This window comes from Triturus cristatus, chromosome 1_1, assembly GCF_964204655.1.
Source record: "Triturus cristatus chromosome 1_1, aTriCri1.1, whole genome shotgun sequence".
NCBI classification, from domain to species: domain Eukaryota; kingdom Metazoa; phylum Chordata; class Amphibia; order Caudata; family Salamandridae; genus Triturus; species Triturus cristatus.
Window position 1 is genome coordinate 941,994,950 of NC_140579.1, and position 22,491 is coordinate 942,017,440.

The 22,491-nt window shown below is 40.5% G+C and overlaps 1 protein-coding gene across 7 annotated transcripts in view; it reads right to left on the reverse strand.

Moving 5' to 3' along the window:
- LOC146871323 (apoptotic chromatin condensation inducer in the nucleus-like) overlaps positions 1–22,491 on the reverse strand; it is a 929,701-nt gene that overhangs the window by 260,427 nt on the left and 646,783 nt on the right. The window lies entirely within an intron of this gene.

Below are 22,491 nucleotides of genomic sequence, written 5' to 3' on the forward strand. Positions count from 1 at the left end.
ACCCTGAGCGATCACCAGTGGCTGAAATTAATTCAGACATTCCATTCATCACTGTACTGTTTTTTGTAGTTGACACCCCAAGTTTGACAGGTATGCCCAGACATGGATCCCATGCTCACTGTGCCATGAGACTCAAGCTGCACCCTACTGAAATAGGCTGAACCCAGTGTAGGGGTTGCTTGTGTTCTATTCTGTAGGGGACCCTGCCTTCCAGTTTGGAATATACTGTTCCCATGTGGAGCAGGGTCAATACTGATTTGGATAAAGGGTCCTCTGTCTAGAAAGGTACGGTGGGTAAAAGCAATGGACTAGAATACAGCCCGGTGTTATTATTGGTTGGGATCAATTCAGGTATTCCAGCCATCGCCAAGTTGTATTTTGTACCCAGGTCTAGCACATATATAAAATATGTAGCATCTCAAACTGAGGGACAGCTTCACATGTATAGATTTAATCATGCAACCTCTTTTGCACCTTGTTGTACTTTGTATGTTTTCCTTATTTTATCCACTGCCTTAACCACCTCTACCTCATAACCTGATGCCAGGAATTCTAGCAGAGTTGATAGGCCAGGATGGTATTCTTTTCCATTCCGCCCGCCTCCTTCTAGTAGGTCCTGCAGACAATACTTCATTCAGGTGGTCCACGGGCTGACATTGATCTAAGTCAGTGGCTTGATGCCTTGCTGGTCGGTACTGCTTCTTCTACTTCTACTCTGTAGGTCATTGGAGCAAGAATGTTTCTAGAGTCTGAGGGCTTATTTGAAGGCCTGACATGGAAAAGGTACGAGGACGCCCTGCGTATTAAAGAGCACTCAGCGATGGTAGGCGCAGTATTCTCGGAGTTCAGATGGAGATCAATTTTGCTGTTTCTTTTTAGCAGGAGGAGATGGTCTTTGATGTGAGTGTGTAAATCACAGAGCAGCCTTTTCTCTTTTTGCAGTTTTTCAGATCTTCCTTTGACAAGAGCTTTTTCCGAGGACCACCGAGGTTGACTCCAAAGCCAGGCAGTTAAGGACGTTTTGCATGTTTGCCTTTTTAACATGATATTTTTTATTAAGAGAAAATATTTTTAAAATGAAACAATTAGCCCTACCAAGTACCGTGCATCACAGTTTAGAGTTTCTTTTCAGTGTATGTCTCCACATCACAGCATTGAAACGTTGCCAAGCTAATTCAGTAGCTTCTCTCTGGCTTCATATCGCTGAAGGTATTCTCAGCACGGTAGTCCTAGTGTATCTTAAATTCTGCTGGGTAAATTACACAAACATCAGATTAAAATTATCATGTACCATAAATAATGGGCAAAAATATCGTGGTACAGATAAATAGGGTGGGAAGTAAATTCACTTGTAATTAATTTAATTTTAATTTTAATAAAATATTTATGTAATATTTAATGCATCATTAATTGTGTATGTTGTTTAATTGTTATTTTATTTAAGTTTAATTTGTTAAATTTAATGGATATTTTAATTTTTACATTGATGTTAGTAATTAATACTATAGTAGTGGGCTGTTAGTTAAATTATAATTAATTAAATTTTTATGTTGAATAAAATAAATATATATTTGATTAATAATTATGGGAATCATTACGATGGCAGTCGGGCAAGCATTTGACTGCCATCATTTCTGGCAAGAGACCGTCCAACAAGGAGTCATAAGCTCCAAAAGCCCAATTGCGATACGACCATCATGTAGGCGGTAAGAAACATGACTTTTACTATTGTGGCATGTGCTGAGGCCTAGAAAAGGGCTGCAGCACAAGCCAAAGTAGTAAAAGGATTTTTTTTAAACATCCATGCACGGTGCATGGATGTTTCAGGGGGCATCAACTGTACCAGTCTGCCCACATAGCGGAGGCACACTGAGGCTGTGCTAGGTGCCGCCAGAATCCATTTCTGACAGCCTTTGTATGCCAGTAGGAAGTCCATGAAAAGGCTGTCGGAAACTGACATCTTAATTGCTACGGCGGTGCCTCTGCAGGCATGCCTTCATTTTAAGGATTAAGATCTGAGTGCCATGGCCCCGACGTGCTCCTCCAGCCTGTCGGATGTGGGGGACTTCCTCCCTGCCCAAATTGCTCCGACCATCGGTATTTTAATCTAGCAGTCAGATCGATAACCTTGATTTTTGTGCTACTTTATCATTCAAGTAGCATCCTGTGGATCTATTTTCTTCTTTGCACTAGGGCCCATGTCACCTTAGCTAGCGGAGTGTGCCGAGATTTTCCTACTCCGCGTTCCACGGAGAAGGCACATCTCTGCACACTCGGCAGCGAAGCGGAGTTGGTTAGCCCCCGCCTCCACACCACCTATTAACAATTAATTCTAAATTAATTAAAAGTAAATTAAAAACCACTTACCTGTACTGCAGCGTCCCCAGGCTGCCCTCCTCCTCTTCCTCGCCGTCTCTGGTAATCCTTACAAAAACTGCACATGCGCACGTGCCCACGCTTGCGCATTTCTCGCAAGAAATGCGCGGGTGCACAAGCATGCACAGTTTTCTCAAGGATCACCAGAGACGGCGAGGAAGAGGAGGAGGGCAGGCCGGGGACACCACAGTACAGGTAAATGGTTTTTAATTTACTTTTAATGAATATAGAATTCATTGTTAATTGGGCGGGTGGTAGAGCGGAGTTCCACAGAGTTTGTTCGCAACTCCGTGGACCTCCGCATAGCCCCGCTACGCCAACTACACCTAGGGTTAACATTAGCTACATTACTGCAGGCATCATAACACATGACAATAGATATGGCATTTTTTAAATATAAAGTATGCACTGTGAAAGTGAATGGCTCTAACCACTTTTACCAATTTGAAGTTGTTGAAAGGAATCAAAGCAGTCATAATGAATGTCCTAGAACTTGAGGGGATGGAAGGCGTGGGGTGTTATGCTACCAACATTGCACATAACACCTGGTCTGGAAGGAGACAGTGACATCTGGTGGTCTCTCATTCACTTCTAGGCTTTCTACTGAGATAGACAAGTGTTCCAGTGTGAGGTGGTTCTGAGTGTGGGTGCTGGGACGAGAAGGCCCCTTGAATCGTGCACAGGTGATATCTCCTGCCCGAGTGCCCAGTTGAAGAAGAAACTGGTATCCTGACTTGTCTTCTGGTCCTGGTGTCATGGCAGAGGCTTAGGCCTGTGCCTGATAATATGAGGAACATATTCTGCCCTCTGAAGAGGCGCTTGGCCTCATAAACAGCGGACTACTGTCCCTGTCATGGGTGCATCACATAAAGCAGTGGTGGCACAGACCATATTTTTCACTATAGTGTATCCAGACCTTTTTTTGATTCAGAGAGCGCTCAGTTTACTAATCCCCATCATGTAAAGTTCCATTGTAAAGTCCAGTACATGGTACTGGCATTGAGTATGCATGTGGTGTTCAGGGCTTTTTTTGTGCATTAGTCTGGATGAGGTGACAAGACAGAGTGCATGACTTCTAGAAATTTGAAGTTGGTGCGTAAGTATAAATGCGAGTTATAACTATGATGTATAGTAATTGGAACGTGGTGCGCAAATTACAAATTGAAGTTATATCTCTAACTTTAGAATTTCTAATGTTTGTGTAGTTTGTTTGGTTTGTGTGCACAAAAATCAAGTTCTCCTAACTACATCTTATCTTTAACCTGTGTTTCATTAAATGGAGTGTGGTACAGAACAGTGGAGGATAGTGTTGTAAAGTATACTTTTGTACAGTATAGTGTCGTAGAGTGGAGTAGAGTGGAATGAGGTACACTAAAGTGGCATAGAGCGTAGTGGCAAACAGTGAAGTGGGGTAGAGTGGCGGACAGCAGAGTGGCATATAGTGGACTGATGTACAAAGGAACAGCGTATATGTAGAGTGGCATATAGTGGAGTGGTATAGGGTGGGATAGCATACAGTGGAGAGTGGTACAGTGGAGTTGCATACAGTGGGATAGTGTAGAGTGGGTTTGCGTACAGTGGAGTGCCATAGATTGGAGTGTTGTACAGTGTAGTGGCATACATTGCAATAGCATATACTGGAATGCCATACAGTGCATTAGCGTACACTGAAGTATGATTGAGTAGACCCACATACAGTGTAGTGGCGTAGACTGGAATATCGTAGACTGGAGTTGCATAGAGTGGCAAGGCGTACAGTCGAGTAGTGTAGAGTGGACTTTCATAGAGTGGGGTGAGGTACAGTGTAGTGGCATAAAGTCGAGTAGCATAGAGTGGCGTGCAGTGGAATGGCATACAGCAGAATAGTATACACTGGAGTGTGGAAGAGTGGAATAGCGTAGACTACTGTTGAGTATAGTGAAGTAGCATAGAGTGGAGTGCCGTACAGTGGAGTAGTGTTTTGTTTAGAGGCATTAAGTCCAGTGATGTACAGTGGAGTGGCATACAGTGGAATAGCATAGAGTACAGGTTCATACAGTGGAATAGCTTAGACTGTAGTAGCTTAGAGTGTACTGACATACAGTGAGGTGGCGTACAACGTAGTGTTGTACAGGGTAGTAGTATACAGTGGATTGTGGCATAGTGGAGGGGGTTATAGTGCTTTTGAGTATAGTTGAGTGCCGTTGAGTGGAGTGGCATCTAGTAGAATAGCGTAGAGTGATGTACCATGAAGTGGCACAGAGTAGAATGGCATAGAGTAGCATGATAGAATGTACTGTCAGAGTGGAGTAGCATACAGGGGAATGGCGGACAATGGAGAGGTGTACAGTGGAGGGGGTACAGTAAAGTGGCATAGATTGGAGTATAATAGAATAATGGGGTGTATAGTATAATAGCATAAAGAAGAGCAGAGTAGCATGGAGTGGCCTAGAGAGGAGTGAGGTGGAGTTTAGAAGAGAGGCATACAGAGGATTAGCGTACAGTGTAGTGGTGTATAATGATCTGACATAAAGTGGAATGGTGTAGAGTGGAATAGTGTAGAGTGGAGTGGTGTAAAGTGAGGTGTCAGAGTGGAGTGTGTTAATTGGAACAGACGTAGTGTGAAAGTATGTGAATGAATGTAAATGTCACGTGGCAGGAATATACATTTTAATGTGTAAATGTTCATTTTTGGTAGCGGCCTGGAGTGGGGTGGAGTACAGTGGAGTGGTGTATAGAGGATTAGCATACAGTGTAGTGGTGTATAATGGACTGACATAAAGTGGAATAGTGTAAATAGTGTATATAGCACTAAACTTATAACTTTAAAAAAATGTACTTATATATTGTGCCGCGTTATACCGTGGTATGTTCACGGAATACAACAGTACAGGGGCTTTGAAGTGCATATGTGATTTGCTAATTTCTGTGTTTACCAAAGGTAAAAAGCAGTCATGTCGTTTTTATTATAGTTTTGCTGGTTTCTGCAGTCTGTGTTTCACTGCAATCTAGGTTAGGGTGTTACTTATAGGTAAGTATTTGGTTTTATTCATGTTCACTATCTATTACCACTTTATTTAACTGGTAATAGATGGAGATTTCTTTAGACATTTCTATATATTCTAGAGGAGTTTAGGGTGAACTGAACGTTTTTTTAAGTAGTGCAAAAATTTAGAGGTACATGAATAATATTAACATTCATGAAAATAATTGTAGAAAACATTAAAAACATAACAGAATTAGGTAAATAAATAAAAGTAACACAAATATACATTTCATACAAAAATAGATTATTTAAACAATAACAAACATAGGAAGAGATATATAATGTAAAACATGTAACAGCAAGTAAAAGAAACAGCAAAAATAAATTAGCCAACTCAAATCCAAATAAAAGTATGAAAAGTGTTTCGCTTGAAAGGTGTTAAATTTATTATTCCTACTCAACATAAACAAACCCATTGAAAATATTGGACTTCGAACTCCGATCTAAGCAACAGTAAAGAAATGTTTGGATTTCGGAGAGGTTGAATTTAGTATTCCCACTCGTATTTAAGCAACCCAAGAAAACATTTTGGACTTCAGAGAGGCTACGTTTACCACTCCAATCTAAGCAACAGTACGGAAAGTATTGGACTTCAGAAGGGTTGGAATTACTATTCCCACTCTGGTCTAGGCAAACGTAGGGAAGGTTTTGGATTTAGGGAGGGAAAATATATATCTCAAAACATAACATGATTAACCATATTTAAACAAAAAAATATATATTTGACAAATTTAAATAAGATGCAAAATGTATTATAAATATACAAAATAAATGTATAAATAAATGAAATATTGAAATAAACATACATAGAATTCAGTTCTTTTGCCACCACTGAAAAAATGCAGCAAACACCAAAAAGATAAATTGAAATATAAATAAAACAAGAATACAATTAACATAAAAGAAACATATAAAAATAATAAATGATAGATACAATATGGACTTGTTTAAGAATATTATTACATATTTCTTACATAGTCTAAGTAAAACGACAATTTTACATATTAAATAATCAAGGAAATAATTATATAATGATTTATAAATTAAATATTTATATAACATAAAACAAAGAAAACTATTTTAATTTAAATAATATCTCACTCTATTCCCCTACAAACCATACAACATTCTACTAAATTATGGATGACTAATCCTACTATACAAATTTTAAATTATAAATCCAAAATTAAACCCAAATATATGAAAGAACAATTAAAAAATGTAAACATTTACATAAGAACCAATTAAGTATTTAATTTACCTTATATTACTTAACATTAAAAAGCAATTATTTAAAATGTATTTAACTTACCACCATATTACCCTACAAACTAAATAACCGCTACTAAATTACAAACTACTAATTACATTAAAAAAATTACATTACTCAATGAAAATTACAAACTATATTAAAAAAAGACAGTTATACTAATATTAGTATATACATATTCAATTAAAATCAGTGTTTATTACAAATATAATATTAATTAAAATTTTCTTAATAACAGTATTGCAGAATGGTATGATAAAACCTGTATTCTTACTTTTGATATTCTGTCCCACTATATTTTTACAGAGGTGATATTTTTGACAGCATGTTTAGTCACATATTTTGGAATCAATATGTGTTTCATTGACCATATTTAAGATGCGCCCATTTTGAAAATGCCCCTTTTCACATAAAAAGTATAGTTATACAACTATAAGTGAATTTCTCTACTCCGGTAAAAAGAAATCACAAACCTAACTGAAAAATGTGTGTTTAAGACTATGTACAAAATACACACTGCTGAAAACATGTTTTTCAACTTTGTGAAGGACTCCTATCTTTAACATGGGCACATTTTAAGGATTCTTTTTGCACAAAAACAGCTAGTGCATGACTATTAAATCATGTTTCTCTTTTCCTGAACAAAGGATTCACCAGCCCCTTTTAGGAAAACTAGTTGTATACCCCACACACCCCGATGTACAACATTTGGCCTCACCCCTCAAAAATGTTTTTGTTAACATTGCAAAAGACTCCTATAACTAAAGTAGGAGTATTCTGAGGTTTATATTCCAATGAAAAAGACACTGTACATCAGCCAAAGTAACTTTCTGTACACTTACACAAGGAGCATACAAGTTCAGTTCAGGAAAACAATTTGTAAGACTCTTGTATATGATTTGCCCTTCAAACAAGACCTTACACACTGAGAAGGTCTGTTGTAGTTGACTTTGGCACTTCTGAGAAGGTGCCTTTTTCCATGAAGAAGTCTGTTGCACCACGCGGCCAAACTACCTTTCTCTACTCTGGTACAAAAAACACAAGCCTGGTTTGATAATTTCTATTCTACACTCCAAATATAAAAGGTTGGTTCTCAAATGGATGTTTCAACTTTGTGAAAGATTCCCATGTTTCACCGGGGCACATTTTGAGAATGTGTCTTTTACCATAAAAAGGCGGATGTAGCACTGCCAATGTGACGTTTTTCTACTCTTGCACAAAGGACAGGGCAACCCATTCTGGAAACCCACTTACAGATTTCATGGTTCCAAACACATTAAATATTTTAAGTTTGTTAAACAAGGTTTATGAACATATATACATACTTGTTGAGTGTGAGCCTGGGTAGCTAGAAAGAGCCCCAAGAGCAGGTAGAAGAAATTCTTTGAGAGAAACAAGAGCTTTACGAGGAGAGGACCATCACATTCTTGAATTATAGAGACAAAAATTATAAAGATGTGGTAGTTCTTAAATCTATTTCTCAATTGGAATAATCCTAAAGGGTCGGAATGAATCAGCATGGGGAGTTTATTGCAATCAGAAATACAGTTTTATCGTCCTGATGGAGACTAGATTTCATAATATGGCAGCTAGAAAAGAGAATGAGAATTCAGATACTTTGAGTTTTAAGAAAGCGTGGACCTTCCTGGAGGTACACAGTTTAAATCAGTAAATGCTGTGCTTGAATTGGGATTGATAGATATGGAATAGTTCCAGTCTATCTCTGGTGGTGGCTTAAGTACCACTATTATCACATCACATCATCTCATGTGTATATATAAAGTACACAATCACACCTATGGAAATCTTGGTGCTGACTACCATATGTTTATTGATATTCAAGTAAATGGTACTTATTGTATGAACCTTGCAAGTATGAAAGGCTGAGTGGAAACACGAGAATCCTAACATGTGAGAGAGAGGTCAAACACGTATCAGTCAGGAAGATTCATTAGTTTAATAAGCCGCCAGACCAATATGATCCATGTGGGTTCTTCTACATCCCTATCATTACACACATCACTGTGGAGACTTGAGCATAACTATAATCGCACACTGTCTGTGTAATCTCTCTGTGCACACCTACAATCACACACTATCTCTGCGGGGATCTGTGCATCCCTATAATCACACACTATCTCTGTGGGGACCTGGGGTTGTCCATAATAATACACTTTCTCTGTGGGGACCTTGACATGTCTATAATCACATTCTATCTCTGTGGGGGCTTGTACATCCCTATAATCACACACTATATCTGTGGGAACCTAGGCATGTGTATAATCACACACTATCTCTGTGGGGACCGGGGCATGTTTATAATCACACACTATTTCTGTGGGATCTTGGGCATATCTATATTCACACACATTCTCTTTGACGACCATGGTAATACTATAGTCACACACCATCTCTGTGGGGAACTGGACATCTCTATAATCACACACTATCTCTGTGGGGACCTGGGCATGTTAATAATCACGCACTATCTCTTTGGGGACAGTGGTAATGCTATAAGCACACACTATCTCTGGGGACCAGGACATCATTATAATCCATTACACACTGTCTTTGTGGGAAATTAAACATGAGTGCTATTACACACTATCTCTGTGGGGACCTGTGCTTCGCTATAATCCCACAATATCTCTGCAGGACTTGAGCATGACTATAATCATACACTATCTGTGACTCACTATAATCATAGATCATTTTTTCAGGGATCTGAGCATGACTTATATAAAACACCATTTCTCGAGGAACCTGAATATATCTATCATAACCCTCTTTATATAGGGAGTTGAGCATGACTATCATAACACTTTTTTATGGGGACCTGAAAATGATTGTAACCACACACTATCTCTGAGAGGACCTGGGTATATCTTTGATCACACTATCTCTGTGGGACCGGGGCATGTCTATAATCACACACCTTCTCTTTGACGACCATGGTAATACTATAGTTAAACACCATCTCTGTGGGGACATGGACATATAATCACGCACCATCTCTGTGGGAACCTGGGCACAGTAGTGGCCCGTCGTGGGAGTGCTAACGGGCGCTGATATGGGGCGGGGGAGGGGCAGGGTGGGTGGTAGTAAAGTATGGATTATGGACTTTTAGAGGTAAGTAAACATAATTAAACAAATTTTGTTGCACGCGCCGCATCGCATTTGGCGATGCAGCACGTGCAAGGAAATTCGTTTCATTTATTTATATGTTTACTTACCTCTAAACGTCCATAATCCATACTTTACTACCCCCACCTTGCCCCTCCCCGCCCCACGTCAGCACCCGTTAGCACTCCCACGATGGGCCACTACTGCCTGGGCATGTGTATAATCACACAGTATCTTGTGGGGACCTGGACATCCCTATAATCACACACTATCTCTGTGGGGACCTGGACATGTCTTTAATCACACACCATCTCTGCAAGAACCTGGGCATGTCTATCATCACACACATTCTCTTTAATGACCATGATAATAGTATAGTCACACACCATCTCTGTGGGGACCTGGGCATGTGTATAATCACACACTATCTCTGTGGGGACCGGGGCATGTCTGTAATCACACACTATCTCTGTGGGGACCTGGACATCCCTATAATCACACACTATCTCTTTAGGGACAGTGGTAATGCTATAATCACACACTAGCTCTGCGGGGACCTGGACATCAAATATAATCCATGGCACACTATTCATTGTGGGGAAATAAACATGAGTGCTATCACACACTATCTCTGTGGGGACCTGTGCTTCACTATAATCCCACAATACCTCTGCAGGACTTGAGCATGACTATAATCACACACATCTGTGACTCCACCTCAGCATCACTATAATCACAGACCATTTTTGCAGGAATCTGAGCATGACTAATATAATACACAATTTCTCCAGAAACCTGAATCTTTCTATCATAACCCGCTTTATCAAGTGAGTTGAGCATGACTATCATAATACTTTTTATATGGGGACCTGAAAATGATTGTAACCACACACTATCTGTGTGAGGACCTGGGTATATCTTTGATCACACTCTATCTCCGTTGGGACCTGGGGAAGTCTTTAATCACACACTATCTCTGCGGGAACCTGAGCAAGTCTTTAATCACACACTATCTCTGCGGGAACCTGGGCATGTCTATAATCACACACCTTCTCTTTGACGACCATAGTAATACTATAGTTAAACACCATCTCTTTGGGGACATGGACATATCTATAATCACACACTATCTCTGTGGGGACCTGGACATGTCAATAATCACACACTATCTCTGTGGGGACCTGGACAGCCCTATATTCACACACTGTCTCTGTGAGGACCTGGGTATATCTTTAATCACACACTATCTCCGTGGAGACCTGGGCATGTCTTTATTCACACCAGCTCTGCAAGAACCTGGGCATGTCTATAATAACACACATTCTCTTTATAATGACCATGATAATAGTATAGTCACACACCATCTCTGTGGGGACCTGGACATGAGTATAATCACACCCTATCTCTGTGGGGACCTGGACATCCCTATAATCACACACTACCTCTGTGGGGACCTGGAAATCACACACTATCTCTTTAGGGACAGTGGTAATGCTATAATCACACACTAGCTCTGCGGGGACCTGGACATCAAATATAATCCATGGCACACTATTCATTGTGGGGAAATAAACATGAGTGCTATCACACACTATCTCTGTGGGGACCTGTGCTTCACTATAATCCCGCAATACCTCTGCAGGACTTGAGCATTACTATAATCACACGTATATCTGTGACTCCACCTCATCATCACTATAATCACAGACCAGTTTTGCTGGAATCTGAGCATGACTAATATAATACACAATTTCTCCAGGAACCTGAATCTTTCTATCATAACTCGCGTTATTTAGTGAGTTGAACATGACTATCATAACATTTTTTATATGGGGACTTGAATATGATTGTAACCACCCATTCTCTGAAGACTTGAACATAACTACAAATATACACTATCACTGAGGGGAACTTGAATATGAATATAATCACACCCTTTCTCTATGGGAATTTGACACTGATTATAAGTAAATACTATGTCTCTAGGAACCTGGACATGACTATAATATTCAGACACTATCTTTTGGATGATTTGAGCATGACTATGAGAGAGACCAGGGCATCAATATAATCATGCACTATCTCTGTGGGGGCTTGAAAATGACTATAACAGACTACCTCTGTCAGCTCTAGAACATTTTGCACACCATATCTTGGGGGACTATTATTGTACAGCTATTCCAAGGTAATGATGAAGTAGATGCAAAAACAAAAAGGTAATCTCAACTTGGTTTTCCCATCTGACCACACTGCATGCTTTTTGGCCTTTACTGGAATTTAACTATTCATTGTTTTCTTATCCCTCAATGCTTGTGAGAACTCAGCAAAAGACTAGATATCTGTAAATCCCTTTACGTGGACTTTATATACTATATTTTCCTACTGAGAAATGCATTATCATTAAAATCATTTGCTGGATGCTCCTTGAACACAAAGAAGCATTCACATATGTTGACACTATCATGAAGCAAAGAAAAACAACATTTAGCCATTTGTTTGTGAATGTATTCATTCAGAAATGATCATTATTGAGTAAGTCCCCACAAGGATGGTAACACATGTTCAAGACCCCACAAAGATGGTTCTGTGCACGCGATTAAATAGCAATATATTTGCAGATTTGAAGCAGGATCCTACATAATGAATTTTTTCTTAACATTTTTCAGTAATTGGTATGTTTTTAAAACATTGGGAAAGGTTAGTCCCCACAAGGCAGGTGTTCACACATAGTCCCCACAAGGATGGTAACACGTGTATGTGTGTGTATCCTTGTGGGGACTTGGGTGTTATAACACACTCACGCTGTGGGGACTTGATTGCACTGTGGGGACCTGCACCCAGGTCCCCACAAGGCAATGTCTTCTAAATGGTAAAAAAAATGACTTCAGGAACATCTGTGCCAATTTTTACAACTTTTAAAAAAATTACCTTGTGGGGACCTGTGTTTCATCAAGTGTGTTTATATTTCTGCTCAGCTCTGCCCCCATAGACAGGAGGCGGTACTGCAGTCTTAAACACACTTTGCATTTAAACACACTTTGCTGAACAGAAACACCCAGTAGCAGCAGAAAGGACAGATATTTCAAAGGAAAAGCTCCATAAGTTGTGTTTATCCAAATATTTTTCATCCAAATTAAAATTCTCTATTTAAAATAAAAATGTATTTACATGAAGCTATTGATGTTAGATTTTTTTTGTATCTAAAAATTATTAGTGGTTTTATGAACATTGCTAAAAGTAATTTGGGTCAGTTTCAAATCCCAACATTCTTTGCTCCTGCCATTTGATCCTTATTTGTAACTAAACAATGATGGTGCACTACACTGTGATTCAGTATAAACTGAATTGATAATTTTTGTGCACATAACCTACAGGCATCAATGCCTATTGTTACATTTTAATGTCTGTACCAGGAATTCAGAATTGTATGTTGCTTTTCCTCAGTTTACATATTTATATGCACACTGTAATATGTTTTTTTAGATGAGGGCTAGATAAGCGAGTGACTAAGATTCCACTTTGCTATGGGTTACGTTCTTGCAGACAGTGAACTGAAGTATGTTCTTATAAAATGAATGAACTTCTTAGAAGATATATTCTATTATTATCATATTATGCAATTACATTTAAATTGTTTGAATTGCTTAATTTAAAAACTATTCCTAAAGCTTTACAAATAAGCATTGGCAAATCCAATAAGTCTCACCTATGCGATTGCTATTGGCTTTGGCAATGTGTTTTAGCCATGTTGTACACCACTGCGGCTGCTGTTCAGCAAGGCTAAACGTTCATGGGGTGGGGTAGGATAGACTGGAGAGGGGTAGATTGGGGTATAGTGGATGGTAGACTGCCATACATTGGAGTGGGGTAGATTGGGGTAGAATGGAGTGGGGTGGATTAGGGTAGATTGGAGTGGGGTGATTGTAGTGGGGTAATTTAGAGTGGTGTAGTTGGGTAGATTAGCGTGGTAGATTGGAGTGGGGGCAAATTGGGGTGGGTTGGGGTGGAGTGGGGTAGATTGGGGTGGAGTGTGGTGGATTGGGTGGAATATTGTAGAGTGGGGTTGATTGGAGTGGGGTAGATTGGAGTTGAGTAGATTGGAGTGGGGCAGATAGGAGTAGGGTAGATGGGGTAGATAGGGTGAATTGGAGTGGGTAGATTGGACTGGAGTGGGGTAGATTTGAGTGGCATGTGGTAGTATGGAGTGAAGTAGAGTGTGGTAGATTGGCTAGAGTAGAATAGAATGTGGTATATTAGGGTAGACTGGTGTCAAGTAAATTGGGTGGATTGTAGTGGGTAGATTGGACTGAAATGGGGTAGATTACAGTGGCATTTGGTAATCTGGAGTTAATTGGAGTATGGTAGATTGGGTAGAGTAGAATTGAGTTTGGTTGGTTAGGGTAGAGTGGACTGCAGTGGGGCAGATTGGATTGGACTACATTGGACTGGTGTGGGGTAGATTTGAGTGGCATGTGGGGGTATGGAGTGAGGTTGAGTGGGGTAGATTAAACTTGAGTGTGGTTATTGGAGAAGAGTAGAGTGGGGTGGATTGAGGTAGATTGGAGTGGCATTGGCATGTGGTAATATGGAGTGGTAGATTGGGGTATAGTTGAGTAGGATAGATTGGGTGGATTGGGGTGAGTGAATAGGATTGGAGTGGGGTAGATTTGAGTGGCATGTGGTATTATGGAGTGGAGTGGAGTAGATTGGGTGGGTTACATTAGACTAAAATTCAGTAGATTTGAGTGGCATGTGGTAGTATGGAGTGAAGCGGAGTGGGGTCGCCTGAGTAGAGTGGACTGGAGTGTGGTAGATCGTAGTAGAGTGGAGTGAGGCAAATTGGATGGATTGGAGTGGGGAAGACTGGACTGGGGTAGAGTGGAGTGGGATAGATTACAGTGGGGTGGAGTGGAGTTGGATAGATTACAGTGGAGTGAGCTAGGTTGGGGAAGAGAGGAGTAGAGTAGGATAGACTGGCGTGGAGTGAAATGGGATAGATTAACGTGGAGTGGAGTGGGGCAGATTGGGTGGATCAGAGTAGGAGAGTAGGGCAAATTGGAATGGAGTAGGGTCGATTGGAGATTGCCAGACCTTCACTTGACCAAGACTGGTCCTACCTTTGCAGTGGGACACACACTGGACCTCATTTTCTCTACTCTCCACTCTCTTCAAGCTAACACCCCAATTTCCCTAATCTGGACCGACCATTTCCGGATACGTTTTCAGATTCCTACCAGGCTCAGATCTGCCAAACCTACAGTTCAGAAGGGCATTAGTTTGAGACAATGGAAGCAGATTACTATGGAAACTTCCCAATCTGTTTTTACTGCTCCCAACTTAGACAACTCACAGGACATAAACTCAGCTTTAGCCCTATTCCATGACACCTTTTCAGGAGGCACTTGATATCTTTGACACTTATAAGTAACTTCCCGCAATAATGTCTAGGCCTAACGATTCGTGGTACACAGCTGATGTGAAAATTGACAAAAAAATGCATGTAAAAGGAGAGCTACTAAAACAAATACAGACAAACAAACATATAAATCTGCCCTTCGAACCTACCACTGTTAAAGATCAGCCTGAAGGCATTTCCTTGTCAACCAAATAGAACAAGCAGGCAATTCCTCCAAAGAATTATTTAAAATCTTAAACAACTTTGCTAAACCTCAAGCCTGCTTAGCGGCCATCCCTGCTTCTCAACTACTCTGTGACACCTTGCAAGACATTTTCACACTAAAATGGGCAATATTCACAATAGTTTTAATTTACTGATGAATGCACCAGACCTTTCTCTAACCAATGGGTCACCTCAAATGACTGCATCAGTAATATTGGAAAGATTTAACCCTATCTCTAATACACACACGCATGACCTGCTGCATAATGCAAAATCTGATTCTCCTTCTGACCTCTGTCCCCCTTATATCATTGCCACTCTCTCTTCTCTTCTTGCTCCAGTTATCACAGTTCTATGCAACCAGTCCCTGACTCAAGCCTCTATTGTGCAACATTGGGAAGCAGCCCAGGTTACATAAATTCTGATAAGAATAAATGCAGACCCGAGCAATCCAGCTAACTATTGCCTGAAATTCTTCCTCCCTCTATTGGGTAAAGATCTGGAGACCCACATCAACAAACAATTGTCCTCGTATTTGGAGACTTATGGCCTGTTGGATGCTTCTCAAACAGGTCACAGACCTTCCCACAGCAAGGAGACGACCCTTCTTGCCTCAGCAGATACTATCAGGCTATCCCTTAATGCTGGAAATCCAGCCATGTTGGTTTTGCTTGATCTGTTGGCGGCATCCAATACCATCTCACATTCCATGCTCACACAAAGGTTTTGAACAGATTGGCATCAAGGGCGCCGCACTCAACTGGCTGAAGGACTTTCTTATGACAGGGTCTAGACTGTCTCTATTGGCCCTTATCACTCTAAACCACCTGCTTGGACAAGAGGTCCCTCAGGACTCCTCCTTGAGCCCCTCACTTTTTCACAATCAATGTGGTCCCACTAGCAAAGTTGGTAAATTCCTGCGGGTTTGAAATACTCTCCTATGCTGATGACACCCAACTAGTTATCTGATTCGGGTATGACATCAAGAATGTCAAACAGCAATTTGTTACTTGTATGAGGAATTTGGATGTCCCATAATTGTCTCCAACTGAATAGAGGCAAAACTGAGATTGTTTTGTTTGGTAAAGCCCAACTTTATTGGTCGAATGACTGGTGATCGGCTGAACTTGCTACGCCCCCTGAGCCCAGCAGAACAGCTAGGAATTTGGGTATACTTTTGGATGACACTTTGTCCGTGAAAGACCAGATCATCTCCATCTACAGTACCTGCTTTGGTACACTGGTCCTTCTTAGAAAAGTCTTCCAATGGCTTCCTATGAATTCTCAGAAGACACTCGTCAGGCATTAATCATCAGTCGCCTAGATTACGGCAATTTGTTCCTTTGCATAAACGAATCTCTGGTAGCTAAAATGCAGGTGGTTAAAAAAATCACTGTCTGAATGGTTAACAACCTGCCTCCACACACTCCGTCAGCCATCACACTTAGAGCACTCCACTGGCCAACCATAAAAAAAGAGCACTGTTCAAACTCCTTTCCCTCACCTATAAATCTAGGTCAGGATTAGGCCTAAACTATCTCCAGGATAGATTTACCCCATACCTCCCTGACAGTAAACTAAGATAACAAAATCAGCTTCTGCTACACCCTCGATGCATTCACACATCAAAATATGAAGACCAGGCATTTTCCGCTTCACTGGATGAAACACCCGCTGTTTATTTGTCCGTTTTAAAAAACATCTTAAATGTGGGTGTTCAATCAAGCTGATCTTACAACGCCCTCTCATTTCCTGCCTGTTAAAGTGCTGAGATGTCCCTTCTCGGACAAGTTGCACACTATATCATAACCCAATTAACATAACATAGATTGAAGAGGGATGACTGGCGCGTGGTAGTTTGCAGTGCGGTTGATTGGAGTGGAATAGATTGTAGTGGAGTGGATTAGAGTGGGGTAGGGTTGGGTGCGATAGAGTGAGGTTGGGTAGATTGCAGTAGGATGAGCTGGAGTGGGATAAAGTCGGGTAGAGGGGGGTAGATTAGAGTGGAGTGGATAACAGCTCTACTGTCCCGTACTTGCTACAGCATGTCCACTTGGGAGGCCCTGTCCCTTGCAGTGGCTAGCAATACAAGATGATGGAAAGAGTGCTGAATCTTTTCAAACACCCACTCCCAGTCAATAGCTCTGCGTTGAATCCATCGTTCTTTTGCTCACCATGCCATCCCAGTTTGGACCCAGCCATATGCAAATCAGTCTTGATCCTGCTCCCCATGGGAACAGTTTGTTCTGAACTGACAGGCCAGGTCCTCCCTGGACCGGAATCAAGCATCCTGGGACCGGTTTTGGAGTATTACCCCTCATCAGCCAGGCTAGCTTGAATCCAGTGGCACAGCAAGCAAGGGATCCACATCTGGGCATACCCATGGGCAACGTCATCTGTGTATTTCAACACCTCGCTGCCACATATGACATGCATAGAATAAATATCTACCAATGCTTGCAGTTGTGTCATGCCCTCAAAACACCCCTAGTGCAACAGCACACCTTACCGGATTACAATCCTGTAGAGGCACGCATCACTATGGAAACACACAACAAGAAGGTGATTTTTCAATTGTGATCAATAACACTATTGACTGCATGCTAATGTTTGTGAGCCTTTTATAAGCCGCTTCTTTACATTCTAATGGTCTTCATTTTCTTATAATTCTTGTAACATTTTGTTCCCTTCATAAGATCACCTCATGAGCAGTGTTTCTTTTAGTTACAACTTTTTCCAGTGGACTGGTCTTTCCATATCTCATGGTGAACTTCTCCCAAGTCAATGACATATAATTCTACATTAATAGGCAGTATCCCTGTCTATAAACAAAGTGGTGCATAGCAAAGAGTGCCTGCCTATATCCCACTTGTGACTACGGACCAGATGAAATCTTATCTATATTTTCCTCTGCAGCACTCACAGCACTCACAGAGAATTAATTTAATACGGTCCAGATTTAATATAGTGCACTTCCTGGTCTCATATCCTAGCAAAGCTTTTCATGAATCTGAGCTCGTGTCCTTGAGACTCAAGCTCTCCCCATAATACACTTAATTTATTTTTCTTTTGCTAGCGAAAGGTTTTTGCTCCCACTCTTGAGCGCCCAAAATGTTAGATTATGTCGACCCGCTCTGCACCAACTGCAGATGCTATCATCCCAATACACCTGTTTGATGGTGTATACATTTCTCTCTGCAGGTTTTAGACTGTGAAAAATGATGGGGAAGTTAACTGCCTATTATACTCTGGTGTTATGTGTGTGGGGGGATGTTGATTGGTTATCGGTGAAACGTGATAAAATTGCACCTTTTTGTATATTAATTGTGGTATTTTTAACATTTGCACAAGCATGTTTTAATGGGAATTTCTTTTAAGTTGTATGCTGTATCGTATTCTGTATTTTAAACATGAATCATGGCTTTCGGTGTCTTTGCTTTTATGCTCATATGTTTTTTTTATTTTCCTATCTATCGAATAAAGCTTATTATGACTACGAAGAAGTGACACACTTCTGCTCTTTCCCTGCACTGGCACAATTTCAGCAGGTATGCACCAATGCAGACACCCTAACAGTGCAAGGGTGTGTGCGTTGTGGTCAGCATACTTTTTTGTGCAAGAAGGGGTCCCTTTCTGCAGAAAAAATATGCTTTAAGGTAATTTTCTCTTTGTATGTGTGCTGCAGAAATATTTCGAGACAGTAACTCATTATATTTAATCTTTTTTTTTTTTTTTACAAAATGGGCACCGCATTTCATGTATAAGATTATTTTGTGCTAACAGCGCACACCAGGTACTTAACAGAAAATAGTAACGTTCTGTATGTGTTAATCTCTAAGGATGGCACTAGTTGAGAAGGATAGAGTAACATTACCCACAGTTAACTGAGTTGGGATTAACAATGAGCAGTTTTATTTTTATTGTGAATATGTGAATAGAAAATAAATAAATACACTGATCCTACCTACAAAAATGTAATGTGCACTTAAGGATATTCTCCAATAGCATTATTTTCATACAAATATATATGCACGCTCTCTTTCTCGGGTGCCTTCTAAATGTTTGCATTAATTTTCTTGTTTATCGTGACAATTACTTTGCCTTGTGAGAACTTCGACACATAATATTGGGTTATCCATACTTTGAAATCAGGTTGGCGTTATGGGTAACAACCAAACAGGCATAGATAAGGAGGCACAGAGCCTGTGTGGGCTTGGGAAGGCTCTCACTGCCTGACATCTTTATGAATGGAATCCATGGTAGGTCATGAATGCACTGCAATGCAGAGATGGGGAAGCTGCCATGCCTTGAACCAGAAGCAAAGAAGAAGCTGTGTCAGACACAATACTGAGCGGTTCTTGTTTGATAACAGTAAAACAAGCTGCCATGCAGTGCATCCTGTATGTTCTCCAATACAGCAGTGCATGCATCAGTCTGCTGCTTTGTTGCTTTCTGTTCACTACAGGCCGAAGCAACAGGGTGAGGCTTATTTGAGTGCTGGTAGGTTTATTGACACTCTGCTGCAGTGGTCTAGGATGCTATCTTACCTTTTTAGCCCGCCAATGAGAATGAAATAGACATTTTAACTAAAGCAAAAACAGTAGTTCTGTACAGTTCAGTACGGCTGAATATGCAGGCCAGACCGATTAGTTTTGGAAATGCTTGTTGCATTCTAAGGCTTATTGTTCTGCATTTAAAATTGGAAAAGCTAAACTACAACTGGCAAAACTTTATTTTTTAATTTTATAGGAGACTCTATGAAAGCCCATCCTGTGTGCACTCAGCTTCCCATTTCAAAGGGAGAGACTTGCTACAACCCAGTGGTGAATCACACAGACCGCACAGAATAAAAGCCAAATATATTATCGGAGATAAAATTCAAGCCAGCGAAAAATTGCAAGCTCATCCAAAGTGTGTTGTAACCTCTTGCAATAATGCATGGGTACAGATTGTCTTTTTAAAAAAAAAAATATATCTACAGATTTGAGATGAGACATTTTGTATTTCGCTCAAAATGTTGACAGAGATAGACTGCAGTCATTGTTTAAAAATAATTTCTTAGAATGTGGTGAAATGATGCTTTTCAAAGACCTGAGACTGGGGGTCCCCTTTCTCCATCTCTGCATACAGGACAATATTGTACTTCCAAAGAGAAGAGCTTCGTCAGTGTCTCTTCTCTGAAACAGCCCCTTCCCCCTCCTGTTGACGTGCGACTGCCGGGCTTCTTTTGTAATGCCTAAAGCAGAGGAAGAGGTGTGAATGCGCGCCGTCCCAGGCAGCTCTGAATGTCAAAGGGCCTAGACCTTGACACTCCCAGCTCCAGCCGAGGCAGTTCACCCACTGGCACCGGTGTATGTGCATTTCTATTGAGCAGCAGCACTTCTCAACAATCTGGAGTCACTGTCTTCGAAGTCAGCACAGCGCACAAGCTTAAAGCAAGCCATTCTGTGTGAAAATCATTTTAGAAAATGCTAACATTTATCATCCTTTAATTTATGTGAAAAGGCCGCCACACCTGCTACAAAGACAAATGTCGAACACAAGAAAAGTATATTTTAATACGATGTGGTGATTTCTTTCCAGATTCAGTGGCAAAGCCAACAGTCCTGACCTTAACATGCATTCATGCGCCGATGCTAGCTGCATGCCAATGTGTGTGCTATTTCGAAGCAAGTACTTCATGGTTTAATGTTCTTGTTCTTCATTAAAACATACCCTTACAAGATCCTTAAATATGCATTTATTTTAGTGACAGATTTTTTTAGTTGAACCTTTCATAGCTCATGGTGTTCTGCCTAAAGTAAATGAGTATGATTTCACAGTAGTGGACAGAGGAATGCAGTCTTTACTCCGCAGGACGGCTTAACACAGTTAAGTACTATGCAAGACATTTTTGGGAACTTTCCCACACAATAGTTTATCACGAAGATAATTATTTTTTAAATGTCACCAATATTATGTGATTAAAAAAAGGGGATTTTAGGGAAATGGAATGGGTAAGTGTTCAGGGTGATACAAGTCTTAAAGGGGCTTTTAGGGTCCCAGGGTGGGTTAAGGTACAGGATAGTAAGTATAGTAAAAGGGTTTTTAGGGTTCAGGGTTGGGTAAGAAAACAGGGAAATACGTTTTTTTGGGGTTCAAGGGCGGGTAGAAGGAAAGGGAAGTAAAGGATTTATAGAGTTCGGGGATAGGTAGAGGAAATGAGAGGTAAGGGTTTTTAGGGTTCAGGGGCAAGTAAAAATACATTGAGGTAAGTGTTAGGGTTCATGGGCGGTAAGATGTAAAGGGAGGTAAAGGGCTTAAAAAACGAAGGGATGAGGGATTACCCCAAAAAAGAGGATGTTGGCGGAGTAACCCCCAATATAAAAAATCTTTACATATTTTCCCCAATGGAAAAACAAGTGTGTGAGTGTGTATATGTATATGTATATATATACATATATATATTTATATAGGAATATCAGAAAATACCATTGCATTGTGTGGTAAAGGAATGGGTGGTAAAGCCCTGTATTACACCATGTTGTTAAGGCCAATCCATTGTAAAGCTTGCGAGATAAAGGCCTGTGTGGTAAAGAATGTTATTTGCAGGAAGTTTCCCTGCCTTTACATGAGCAATGGCAAAGCCAATAGGTCCAGCATTCAATGGCAGCCTTTTAACTTTGTCAATGCTTGTTTTTTGGGAAACCCATTGTTGGGGTAGCTGCTAGGCAATGTCCTTCATTAAAAAAAAAACCACAAAAAATGAGGCTAACAGTAGAATGAACAGATTTTGAAATCCAAAGCTGGGGATTACACAAACAAAGAAGGACTACAATTCTACATCGGCCACGCAACATAGAATGACTTATCTGACAGTGCTCAACAACACAGAATGTAGCACCAAGGGAACTAACTGGGATCTTTAAACATAACATTATCTATGTTAACTAAATTGATTTCTGCTACGGGATTCTTCAATTTCTGTACTGCAACACAAGAAACATGGGGGCAGATTTATGTCTGCTGGCGCATCTCTGCTAATCAGCAGAGATGCGCCAGAAGAGTTGCGACGCATCTGCCCACCCGTGTGCCACC